Genomic DNA, 14,326 nt, shown 5'->3' with positions numbered 1-14,326 from the left:
TTAGGGTAAAGCTCTATTTTTTTTCAGATTTTGATTGGCTATGTCTGTGAAAAAGGAATCCCTAAATAGTATACATTCCCTAAGTCTGTGTCGAAAAAGTCACAAAACTTGAAATTAAAATGTGGAAAACCTCAATCAATTAAAATACTTGAAAATGAGTAGGGAAATAAAGAATCAAACAAATGAAAACAAAACAAAACAAATTCTGACCTGATTTTTAGTCTAACTTTCAGAGGATAAAAATAAGAACTTAGAATAATTACCACCAATTATGGGAAAATATCTTAACTTTAACCCAGATCTAAATCTTAGATTAGAAAGTAGGTCCAAAGAGGAAACTAAACTCAAGGGCATTTGCTTGCTGGGATGTTCTGCAAGTATGACACCTGTTTTTGAGTATTTCCTCCTGGGAAATTGAATATTCCAGAGCTATAACTATTTGAGGAAAAGACAAGGGAAACTTCTTATTGATCTGAAAGAGGGAAAAAAGATATTTCCTGCTTCTTTTCTTTTCTTTTTTTTTTTTTTTGCTTTTTTTTTCGCTTTTTGCATTTCAAGTTCTGAGTTATCTCTTTTCTTCCCTCCCAAATCTTATTAATGCCAGCATTTCATATAGATATACATGTGGGACTATATACTACAGCTTTTTCTAAAAGAACTTGGAGGAAAAAAAAATAAACCTATTGATTTATTTAACAACCAAACTTTGTTGTTGTTCAGTTATTTAGTCATGTCTGACTTTTTGTTATTCCATAGAATATAGCTTTCTCCATGGACCAACTTACCTATAGCCTTTAAAGATACTCTTTTCCTGAAAAATGATTGGCCTGGAAAAAACAGTCTACTGGTGACAGAGACAAAAATTTCATTTCTATGGAGGAAAGTATGCAACAAGAAAGAACCTGGAATAATCAATGAAGCAAGTCAATCTAGTGAAGACTGGAAGAGAAACAGACCCAGCGGCCCTAAAAGGATCACATCATCTCAAAACTGAAGACACTGAAAAAAATAAAATAAATGGCTAAAGAAAATGAAAAATTAAAGTCTCTCCAGTTTCTCCAGGAAATCATTTAGAAAAACTGAGGTGTTGATTTAAGCACATAATCCTATGCAAGGTCTAATGAAGAAAAAAGCATCAACATATTTTTAAAGAAATTAGTATTTCAATATCAAGTACCAGGAATCAGAGAACTATAAATTCAGAACTTACAAAAACACTTAAGAGACAGAGCCAGGTTTCACAACTAAGTCCTTTAACTCAAAAAGCCAATAAACTTTCCTCTGCACTATACTTTCTTCTCCATGTAAAAGAACTGGGAATTTGGCTTCATAAGGTGCACTTGCTGGTACCACAGTCAGAATACCTTGTATATAGCCTTTTCCTAAAAATAGCATTCTTTCCTCCTGCCATTATTCACCTTCCTTTAAAAACTGTTTATTGAAAAGGTTTTGATATTTGTCATTTCAATATGTGTGTTCCTTTTTCCAAGAGTACTTTTTTTTTAGTTTTATATCATATTGTAGAAAAATTTCAAGCATTAGAGAGCAGATAAGATATATATTTTGGGCCATATAATACATACTTTTCCATCTAAAATCAGACTATGTCAATGACTATTTATTCCATTTTCACATAAGGTAGACTCTGAAACTTTCATACAAACACATGTGGCAGTTTACAACTAAAATCTCACCAATACATTCCATGTTTTTGTGCAGCTAGAAAGCAGTATTTTAATCATAGCATTTGGGACTCTATCATTTTGCATATCTCCCTGTCTTTGAACCATTAGTTATTATTCCGTGTGTTACATTGAACTTAATTGTTCTGTTTGCAGGAAACTAGAATTTTGGCACAGATTGAAAGTGTTTACAAAAACAAAACAAAATATACTTCCAAGGAAAGGAAATAGCCAGCTCATTAAAATTGTTTATGAAAGGAAGTGATTTTAGTAATAAGTATATTCTCAAATCTGTTTTTTTTCCAAATAAAACAGAAGGATAAAAGCCAAGGACATAATTGTATAACATATTTTATTTGACATTTGCATTCAAACAAAGTAATCTTTAAATTTGCAGTATTAGTAACCTTTCCAAATACAATCTGGGCAATAGCTGGAGAGTTTTCCAAGATTCACCCAATATTGGGGATATTTATGAGTTTATAAACTATCTAAAGGTTTTCCATTTTTATGTATTTATTGTCATTTATAGATTATTGGGTTAATATGAGACAAGAAGAGGAATCATTTAGGCATCTTGAGCACTATACAAGTATTTATGGAATAAAAACAAAAACAAACATACATTGAAAGTTCTCTTGAATGTTGAAAATATCTTGTATGGAATATCTTTGGAAGAATATGAATAAGTTATAGAAAGGAAAATAATATAAACAGGTTATGATTGTCACTTATGGAGGATCATATTGATATAGTATGGAGAATCAGGACCAAAAATTAAGGTAGAGTTAACTATGTTATGCACAATTTTTTTCAGTTTGGAGATATTCTGATTTGGGATTTCAAAGGATACTCTTTACTGACTAAGATTTATTTTCTTCCAGGAACAAAAGGTTATCTTTCTTTAAACAATCAGTTTTTGATGTAATGAGGTAGATGGTTAATAAAAACTTTGTCAAAATATGAAATCATTTACTATACATAAAATTTTAAAAATCTCAGGCTACTGTACTAACCAACATTAGATTCTCTAACAGAATACTTATGAAAGTTCAATGTAGCTCTTTTCTAAGCCTTTTAGTCTCAGTGGGTTATAGATTGATGATATTTAGTGCTAAATTCTAAGCTCAGCACATAGAAGATGTTTCTTAAATCTTTCTTGGCACTTTCTGTCTAGTCAATTGCAAAAAATCTGTCCTGAGAGTAATTGAAAATTGCCACAGATTGTCATTGAATGATATACAGAAATACCCTTTGATTGTGATCTCAGTCATTTTTATATTTTACTGGCTATCACATTGAACCAAGAAAAATAAATGATTTGTCAGTTGTGGACAAGCAGATAATTGGTGTAGTTTGTTCAACTAAAATTATGTCTATTTTTTAGATCTTCTACAAGGTTAAAAAAATCAATACCATAAATCACATTTCAATGAAAATATGATAACCTTACAAGGTCTACTAAACTGTAGCCAAATGTTTATTTTGCTTTACTACTATAAATTTTCTGTAAAAAGTAAAGATTACATTTTCTACCACTACTTATCAGAATGATATAAAACTGATAATACAGAAGCTAAACAATCAATTGATCTTTTTAAAAATGACAAACCATTCTTGCTTCTCCCTCTTATATATTTCTTTCTTTCTTTCTTTCTTTGTTTCTTTATTTATAGCTATTTTCATAATGTTATCTTTTTAAGCCTTGATCTTCCCTGCCACTATAATAGCTTTTCATGGTCAAACTCTCTCCCATTGCATTTTTACAAACCTATGTCTTGACTTTAAAATTTAAGTTAAAATTGAAATCTGTCTATCTTGAGGGTAAGGAGGAAGCACTATCCTAAAGTCCAGGCTTTTTTGTATAACCATTTTCAAAGCTAGTTCTGGAGTTCTGCAATGTTTTGACTGAATATAAGGTAATAGAATCCTGGGAGAGTATAGTCACTGCTTTCTTGGTCTGCATTCTGGTCTAAGCCCAAGAAAAAAATGTCTGTTCCCCTGAAGCTAGAAACACTAACACTCTTTGGAACTGCACCAGGAAACATTTTTTTTTTTCTTCTTGTGGCAGATCATCAGAGCTCTTCTATATCCTGTAACTGTGATCCAGAACTTCCTGTGAGCAACACAGGTGCCAGTCAGTGTGTACTATACTTATTGCCAACAAAGGATATCCTGTAGCATCTTTTTGACCTGTTGCCTTAACATCTCTGCTCTGAGAACTCTTAACATTAAAGCTGCTGCTTCTGCCACTGTTAGGGTCACCTGTGGGTGGACTTCTGACATGGCAAAAAATTTCTCCTTTCTGCTTCTGAGTTTTCTCAGACTAGAAATATTTTCACTTTATCTTTTTTTGGCTCTGCAACTCCAGAATATGATTTAAGGCATTATTTGAAAGAGTTTTTTGAAGGTAGGATTGAGAGAATTCAGCTGTATTTACTGTTATTGCCATTTTGGATTTATCCCCACTCTAATTTTTAGATACAATATTAAAAGTATGTAAGTATTTAGTCTATAGCAGAGTATAGAAATTAGCCTAAACCAGATAAAAATATAATTGAGAAATAGTTAATAAAATAAAAAAATAAAATAGAATTTAGAATAGAATTAATATGTAGTTTTCTATGTCAATGTTCAGCCCTCGGGGATCTTATGTATAGTTGGTCCTGTTGCTATATAGATCTGTGGTCTATAATTCAAGCCTTAAAACATTTATGAATATTATATTCGCAAATCACCCTATAGGAAATATGCTTTATTCTTTCCACATAGTTTCCTGGACATAAGATTAGACAAATATAGTCAATTTGTGAACAACAATCCTTCTCCTCTTTTCTCCAATCTGCAAGAAACCCAAGACATTTGATGGTTTTAATATTCCATTCATCATTTCATTATATTTTTGGTTGCAAATTTGTTGGCACAAAAGGAAATTAGTATTTTGTGCCAACATTCTCTTATTAGGAACTGAGCTATTTACTTTAATATTACAGTTTTTCATGTTGTGATCCAGATCCTCAAATTTAGTCTTAGAATAAAGAGTCTATTTGCTTCCTTAAAAAACAATCAAATAAACAAATAAACAGAAAAACAAAGTTCTATTATAAGTCATTGGACAAACAAAGGGGTTATTCCTTTGTGTAAATTCACAATTTAAAGAAAAAAATGCATCTGGTTAAAGTGACAAGTGCTCAGAAAAATGAGCAAGAAGAGTTATTCTTTGACATAATTGTTCACTTTTCTAAACAATAATTAGAAAGGAAATACCTGAGACCAATTTTCAGTCATGATGTGATCTGTTATTCTACTAGCTATATCTTTGATTAACCTTGTGACTTTGGGAAAACATATTGCAATCTCTATAACTTTATCTTAATGTCTGCTACTAATTTTCTTTGCAACAAGAGAAAATATGAGATAAATGGAAAATATTTAATGTCACGTAATGAAAAAAGTTCTTGAATAGGAGACAGAAATACCAAGGGCCAGAAAACACTTCTAAAATAATGTCTAATTATTTATTTCCAGTGAAGTTACCCAAATGACATAAAATATTTTCAGCAACAAATTGATTATATATATATATATATATATATGGAAATATTTTAATACTTCTCTCTCATTGTCTTTTGTAGAGGGTCAGAACTTTCGAGAAGCATACTCGAAACAAGATGTTAACTCAATGGAATTGATGAGATAATGGTTCTCTAGGTCACATATATACTTAATATTTAGTATGGTGAAGTAATGGTTCTCTAGTTCACATATATTCAGTATGCTGTAATGATCTAATTGGACTAAGATATATAAGAGCTGAGAAGGACTGGAAATGATTCACTCTATCTTTTATCAGCTTTGTGGTGGCTGTACTGCTTTCATTACTTCTCCACTAAGACCAAGGACTTGGGCTGATCCTGAGGTCCTCCAGCAAGCTAGTCCAAACATCACATTTTGGCATCCAATATGGGGCATGAACCCACACCCCTGGGATTAAGAATCCCATGCTCTACGGACTGAATTAGCCAGGCTTCCTGTTCTACAGTTCCAGTGTAAATGTAATATTTGTGATAGCTTTGTGGAGGTCTTTCAGATGGGCCTTGGTCTTAGCAGGATAAACACCACAAGCTTGGTCAGGAATATAGTCTAGAGTCTTTATTCTGGCCCAGTCTTGATTTTAGCGGAGGAGTGCAGGAGAGCCACCAGGATGCTCAAAAATGTGTGCGCCCTCTACAATCTTTCTATCTCTGCTTCTCAATCTCTCTCTGTTCCCTTCTTTGCCCTTCTCAATCTTGTTCTTTCTTTTTGTCTTGACCACTCTCTTTCTTTTCATTTCTTTTTGACTCTTGTTTTCTTTCCCTTCGTCTCAGCTCTAACTTCAGCCTTTTTTAGGGTTCTAGTGGCAAATATCTACCAATTAGCTCTCTGAAAAGTCATAACAGACTTTCGTGGTTTTAAGTTTAATCTGCATTATTGATATTTTTTCATCACTTTCTTAACTCTAGACAGTAAGCAATAAATCACCAAGATAAGTTTAAGCTTCCAAGATACAAACTTTCTCACTAAAAAATTATTAATTGGCTGTCAGTCCAGTGCCAGAATGTCACTAGAATTATACCTTTCCCTCTTATTCCCATCCTTTACTTCTTTTCACTCAGTTCCAGACCGTAGCCCAGTCTCATTACATTTTCAAAAGTATGGATTTCATTTGAGATCAGTGCCATCCACCCCACCCAAAACCCAATATAAGGTAGGTACCTATATATATAGATAGATAGATAGATAGATATAACTATCTTTTATTACTATTAATAGTTAATAATAATTAGATATTTAAAATGATAACAAAACTACAAATATTTTATTTTCCTTGTAAAAATGTTTCATATTTTTTCCAGCAGCTAAACAGTTAAGAAATATGTTTTAAGTATATTGAACAAATTCTTAGTTATGACTAGAATGCCTTACTTAAATCATATTTGTACATAGAAATTTCCCTAGTGAATGTGGTTCAATCATTGTAAAGAAAATCCAAAGAATTAAAAAGTAGATGTGAAAAGAAAAACTATTTTATTTTAACTTTTGTTCTTTTTATGCAATAATACAATTTTCCAGAATTTTTATATATTTTTTGCTTCCCTTTTTTTTTTTTTTTTTAAACTGAGGCAATTGGGGTTAAGTGACTTGCCCAGGATCACATAGCTAGGAAGTTTTAAATGCCTCAGACCAGATTTGAATTCAGGTCCTCAGGACTTCAGGGCTGGTGCTCTATCCACTGTACCACCTAGCTGCCCCATATACTTTTATTTAATTTAATACATCACAATTGGGTAAAAAGTTCACTATTTTAATTTTCATCATTTAAATTAATTTTAAAATATTTGTTTCTTTTATTTGTACATTGTTATCATTTCCTAATATAGTTCTCTAATCCACTAAATCCTATCTTACACAAAACAGTGAAACTATTAAGCAAAATCCAATTAACAAAATCTCATCTCATGTTTATACCACATCCAATAATTTATAACAATTGTACCACAACCCATCATTGCCTATTTCTTTATTCATATTAGAAATATATCATTTCTATCTCTATTTATTTTCAGGACCAAGTTTGTTAAATCTAATTAATCTGAGTCAGGTTGCTTTTTTGCATTTTTATTTACATTATTATGGTCACTATGCATACCACTATCTTGAACTTACTTTTTTTTTCCCTCATTGGATTGTAGGAATTTTTTGCATATTTTTCTAAATTCCTCAAATTGATTATTGTAATGGGCTGAGGCTTGAGTTGATGCACTTAGGTCCCAAGCACTTGAGGCTAAATAGTAATTGGACTCTACTCATTAATATACATGCTTGGATAAAGAATGGCCCCCGCCCACTCTCTGTGCAAGTCCTGATGTTTTGTATAGGAAATGACGATTTTGGTGGGTGGAGGCAGAGAGAGAGGAAGAGAGGCTGGGAGACATTGCTGGCTGGGTTCTATTCTGGTGGCTGCTGGTCTTGTGGCTTCTGGTCTAGCTAGTTTCTTGACTCAGCTGCTGACATTGCTATTACCGATTCCCTTCTTCCTCTGATCTTTCTTCATCCCTGCTAAGAATAAAGATTGATGATTTCCCCCTAACCTGAATTCCTGACTCCAGCTGATTTTAAAATACACGGTTATCTCTTGGTGTGTATATTTAACTAAAACCTATTTTCAGCATTCTTCCTCATAGTAATCACACACAAATACATATAACCCTACATACATATACATAAATATGTGTATATAAATATGTGTGTATATATATATATATATATATATATATATATATATATATATTTGTTTCCAATAAATTTTTCCAAAAAAAAAAAAAACAATTTGTATGACTTGGGGGGAGGGAAGTATATTTGTGAAACTTTTGGGGAAAATTCATATTGGATTCAAGGTTAGATCTTTAAGTGATTCATACTTTAGTATCAATTAATGATGATATGAAGAGAATGCTTGGAGTGTGACATGATGTAGAAGCCCCCCATGGGTTAAACTCTGAATACTTGAAACTGACTAGGGCCAAAACTCATTTATAACATCTGGATATAAACATGTCATTGTGCGGGTGATTTTGGAAACCTGAAGGTGCAAGTAAGCGTTCGGCAAGGTGAATGACCCTGGCAGGATAAAATGGAATTTAAATTGTTCTGAAAAACGGACAATAAGACAACACTGGAGTTAGTGGAATGAGATATACTTCCTGCTGGCCTGGAAAATAAAAATGTTAATTGAAAAAGCATCACCATGGATCAGAGACTGATCATAGAAGTATGTAGTTGTATTGAAATATATAGACATGTCATTTAGTTCTGAGTTCCTGTCCTAGATAGACAGAAGTAAAGGACCCAAATAACAAAAACAAAGGGTACCAGATGAAATACTTCTGAAGAGATGTTTTATGCTGCTTAGTATATTATCCTTTCCTACATTCTATACCACACCTCTCCCAAAAGGATGAGTCATCTCTGGTCCTGCTTTTAATTGAAGAAATGACTTGATCTAAATAATAATCTTCAATCAATAGCTATGTATGAAGCACCTACTCTTGTCCAGATTGTGATAATCACTAGAATACAAAGGCAAAAAAACTAGATCTTTGCCCTCAAGACAGTTTAGCTATTTAGTAGATAAACACTGAGCCAATAAGAGTTTCGTTTCAGTATTGGTAGACAACTAGTACAGAGGCAGAAAGATAGAAGATAAAGTATAATGAGTGGAGATGGTTTGTTTAAGGAAGAATCTTTAGTCAGTTTGGTTTAATGGGTTTATCTCACAATGGCACCATCTCCCTCCACACCTAGGAACTTGCTACTAGGCTACAATTAGAAAAAAAAAGATTGAATCTGACCTGAAAAATTGGCCTCTTGAATTCCTTTGCAATATTGCATGGACTCAATATGACTTAGAGGACCACAACAAGTGGTCTTTCTGCAGGTATCTCAATCATAACATTATTCTACAAATTGATCTCTCTTGCCATTGAGAAGGAAAATGAAATGAAGTCCTATATATCCAGACCTCTTTACTAAAATTCCACTTTGCACTGATAATGCAGAATCCTTTTGGCTAAATATAATCTGCGAAAGAAAGAGGGAAAATGATCAGACCTCCTAGATGATGTTCTTTTTTATGCTCCTGGAACTCTAGAGGTTCTACCTCTTAATCCTATGAGAAGTCCATACCAAGAACCACATAGGATCCTGAAAACCCTCCCTCCTTACGCAGAACATGACTTGCCTTCCCATCTCACTTCTCACTTCTCTCATCTTCTGATTCTCAGCCCCTCAAATATGAAAAGTGGATCTTCATTCCTTCCCTTGCTTCAACCCTCTTAATCAACAATCACTTACTCATGAAAGAGCAGTGGCCATTGGGCAGGGAGGAACCACAAGAACTTGGGTCCACATCTTCATGTCTGAACTTTCCCAGATCAACAAAAATCTTGACTGTTACTTTGAGGACCCCACCAAATTAACTAAGGACTTTAAAGCTATAGTGTTTGAGATAACAAATATCATTATTTATTCTTGTATAATAGAAGAGAAAAAGAAGATTTTGGACCTTGTTCAAAAATTATGGAGGGTATGAGCTGCACTACCCAAATGGATATATATTTCCCAAGGGCAAGCCCCAGTGTCTGATCCCAGCTAGGATTATAAGAATGATATATCTGATTGGGAAAAGAGAGACTGTATGCTTTCTGCCTTTCTGATGGTATGAAAAATGGTATTAGGAAACAAGTAAATTATGAAGACAAGATTATTCAGGGATCCAAAAAAAAACTCCACTTTCTTTCATGGGAAGTTAGTTGAGGCACTCAAGAAATTTGCTAACTTGGATCTCACTTCCCCAAAGGTACCAGAGGGCTAGGGCAAGTAACGGAGAAAAAGTTCAAATTTTAGTTGCTACTATAACCAGTGCCTCCAAGTGCACTGTCCTCAAGAATCTCAGCAAGGGTTTGTGCTTCTTATTGCCAGAAAAAGGTACTTAGTCTCATGGATGTCACAAAAAAGAAGGCTCTCAGGCCTGTGATTAATGTGTGGCCAAGGGGAACACTGAAAGATAGACTGTCTTCAGAGAGTTTGGGCTGCCATTTTCCAAAATCTGACACTCTGGTCTCTTCTGGACTTGGAATAATGGAACTGGTACTTGGCCAGGCTCCCTCCTTCTCCATCACTATAGCCAAACCCAGGGGAAATTATGGAGATGCAGATAATCACTGATTTATTAATTGATATATGAGCCACTTATTGTCCTACTCATCACTCTGGCCCCACAGCCAGGTCACATCATCATGTCATGGGGATTGCAATAAAATATAAGAAATGCCATAAAACATTCTCTCTAGCCTGCTAAGTCAAGAAGCTATCATTTAATCACTCTATTCTCATTTTCCCTTCCTGTCCAGATCATTTGCTGAGATGAGATCTCAAAGTAAAAATGGGGTCCTACTTTTCACTGCTAAACTCCTTTCCACAAAAGTAGTCACCCTAATCACCAGGCCTATCAATATTCAAGCCAAAATTTGGGAAGAAGTCAATTCCTTAGTTTGGGATCCAGGAATGTCTGGCTGCATTATCCATGCTACCTCATTACTCCTTTGCCTCCAAGATCCTATTATAATAACCCTGAATTCTTTCAAAGGATTCATAGCAATGTATATCTGGTACCTCAAAAGAGTGTCTTGGAAAAGAATTAAGATAGCTAGGGTTAAGTCATCAAGGACAGATAATAAACTTGGTTTTAAACATGTTAAATTTTATAATAAACTTTTAAAGGTATGTTTATAAGGCAGGTAACTGTTGGAAAGAGAGAGTGTGTGTGTGTGTGTGTGTGTGTGTGTGTGTGTGTGTGAATTTATAGACTTCTAACCTGCCTCTTCAATCACAAATTGTACTCCTTCAGTTTCTATTCTCCTTCTCCCTCTATCTTCCTCCCTCCCTCCCTCCCCTCTTCCTTTCCCTTCCTTCCTTCCTCCCACTTCTCTCTCTCTGTCCCCCCTCCCAATCTTCCTTTCCCTCTCTTTCTCACTCTCTCTTTCCCCTTTTCCTTCTTTCCCTTCCTCCCTTTCCCCCTCTCTTTTTCTCTCTGTCTCTGTATTTCCTCCTCTTTCCTCCTCATATTGCACACATTTATATGTAAATACATGCATTTGTGTATATATATATATATATATATATATATATATATATACACTCACATACACATATCATACAATGGGACCAAGAATTAATTTGTTTGTTTGAATGGGTGAAGTCTAGTAGCTTTTATGAATTTGAGAGCAGAAGGTTGAAATGAACATTATTAAATACCTGTATCAGTGGGTCAGGATATGGTAAGGAAGGCAGAGGAGCTTTTCTATAGGAGAACAATGAGAAAAAGATATTGCTGCACCCCTGCCTTCAGTGGTGAAAAAAATTCAAGTAGAAGAAGTAGTAAAAGTGTCAAACATGTTCAGTCGTTGGTGTCATGAAGTAATGCTTTCTCTGTAGAATTGTGGGGGTGGAAATCAGATTGTAGATTTAATAGTGGAATAGTCCTTGAGGAGGAAGAATATGGAAGCCAATAACGTTTGAAAACAATGTATTATATCAAGCAGTATGTACTTCATTCTCCCCCATCCCTATACACCCACGATATATACTGCTTGTCCCTCCACCAGATAGCCAGTGAGTTTTTCTGCTTGAACAAAGAACTAGTTACTATAGACTAAAAGTTTTTAAAAAGATAATAAAAACAATAACCATTTATAACTAATATATCCTTTAAGGTTTCCAAAGTCTTTTACAGGTAAATTTCATTCTATTCAAGTAAAGTTACAGTAGTGTTACCAAAGTCAAACAGAGCTTCCTCCCATTGAGATTTGAATCCTGAAAGCATTTACAAGTCATCATACATGTAGAAAAAAAAAACTCAGTTTAGCACTTAGTGTCAAAAATAATTGAATAGAATAGGCAATACCCCAGAGGAATATCTCACTGTTGCTTCTGCCCTTCTCAATTCCCCTTCTCTACTCCATCTCAGCAGAAGTTTCATAAGAATCCAGTCTCTACTACCAGCTCCCTTGTGCTTCTAATAAAATTTTGAATGTGTTTGTGTCTTGCCGACTGCTACTGGTACAAAATTTGCTAGTTATGTCTAAGTAGATAGAGTCCTATTTTCTCATATCCATTCAATTTCTGGTACAGTAAATCAACCATCTAAGAATAAATTGTATCTGGAGATGTCTAAACTTCTAGAAAATTGTGCCAGTCAGTGCAACCTACTTATTTATTGTAGTCAAGTCCTCAGAAATTTGACAGCCACTTATGTAGACATGCTACTAAATATGAAATTCTCCTGGGTAATGTTTGTATTAAGTATGTTAAAATCTATTCCCTGATTGGCATGGAGGATGAAGAATAAAAAGGTGTTTTTCAACTTTCATTTTTTCCTGTACCTCATTTTAATGCCAGGAAACTGATTTGTGATTAAATATGAATGAATGATGTATCATATCAAGGATCAGAGCTATCTCTAACATTTTGATAGTAATCGGTGCCATGGCTATCTTAATAAATTTTTATCCTAAACAAAGGGTAGTATCTAAATTGATAACCACATCCAGCTGCATCATAATTAGGTAATTAAGAAAATAAATTTAAAACTCATAGTCATTGACATTGAACAAAGATAAAAGGATATTGGTAATCTTTGACCTATTAGCTTATTAAAATAGCTATATCTATGTGCTCTGTATGAATTGGAATCATAAAATATTATAGTATAATGGGAAAAAAACTCAAGTCAGGAAACATGAATTTTATTCTCAGTTATTCCATTGGTATCATAAACATTCACTGAATCATTAAATTTCAGAATTAGGAATTGATAGAATTAAAAAGTAAGAAAATAAAAATGATTTTTGTATCAGCTAAATGAAAGCTAAAGTAACAACATAGAGGATCTACACTTCTAGGCATTTTACCTGGATATAAACTTAATTTTTTTTAAAAGATAAACCTACTTTTAAATAACATTGATATTACAAAAGCTTAAAAAAAGAAATTGATAGACTATGTCAATTTGTTAGATCATAATGTTATTGGAAGGAGTTAGAAATCTAAACAGAAATCTTTTATGTATTATAATTTAGACTTAGAAATCTATTGTGCATTATAATTTTATGCTACCCAGTTTTTATTGTTTTGTTTTAATTGTTGTTTTTCTTTCCATTTACATTGTGATAGTAACTTGGCACATTTTTTGACTGCTTCTGCTTGCTGTTTTCCATTGTTTTGGTAAAGGCTTTTCATACTTCACTGAATTATTGAACAGTGCAGGAATATTTCATTACCTTCATGGGTCCTGCCTTGTTTATCCATTCCCCATTGTATGCTAAACCTCTCTTCTATGAATTATGTAAATTCAAAAAAAATTCATAAACAAAATGCTTTAATAATTAAAACGAATGTATAGTCCTTGTTATGTAACCATACCACCCCAAAATAAATATGTAAATGAATGGATGTGTAAAAAATCTATCCATGACTCTTAAAACTACATATTTGGGTTTTACTTCTCCAATGCCCTTCAATTCCACATCTCCAACTGCTTTTCAGATTTCTCACAGTACCATCTCAAACTCAACATTGCACAAAATGTAATTCATATTTCTCCTTAATATTCCCATTCTTGACCTCCCGATCTTTATTGAGAGAATCCCTATCCTCCCAGGCTCTCAGGCTTATAATCTAGTTGTCATTCTTGACACTTCATTATAATTTATCCCACCATATTCAATCTTTTGGCAAAGCCTATGAATGTCATTTTTGCAATATCTTTAATATATCCCCTTCTCACCTCTGACACTGCTACCTCACTGATATAGGTGTCTAACATCTCATACCTAGAATATTTCAATAGCTTGCAGAGGAGTCTGGGTGACTCACATCTTATCACTCCAAACTATTCTCCACAGAGCTACAAAAATGAACTTCCTAAAGCACAGATTTGACTGGGTCATATGCCTATTTTGTAAATCCATAGACTCCCTTTAACATTTTTTTAAATTAAAATGTTTTTTAAATTTATTTTTAATGAACATTGCTTTGTGAATCAT

The sequence above is a fragment of the Sarcophilus harrisii genome, chromosome 4, assembly GCF_902635505.1.
Source record: "Sarcophilus harrisii chromosome 4, mSarHar1.11, whole genome shotgun sequence".
Taxonomy (NCBI): Eukaryota; Metazoa; Chordata; class Mammalia; order Dasyuromorphia; family Dasyuridae; genus Sarcophilus; species Sarcophilus harrisii.
This window is presented reverse-complemented; position numbering follows the sequence as displayed.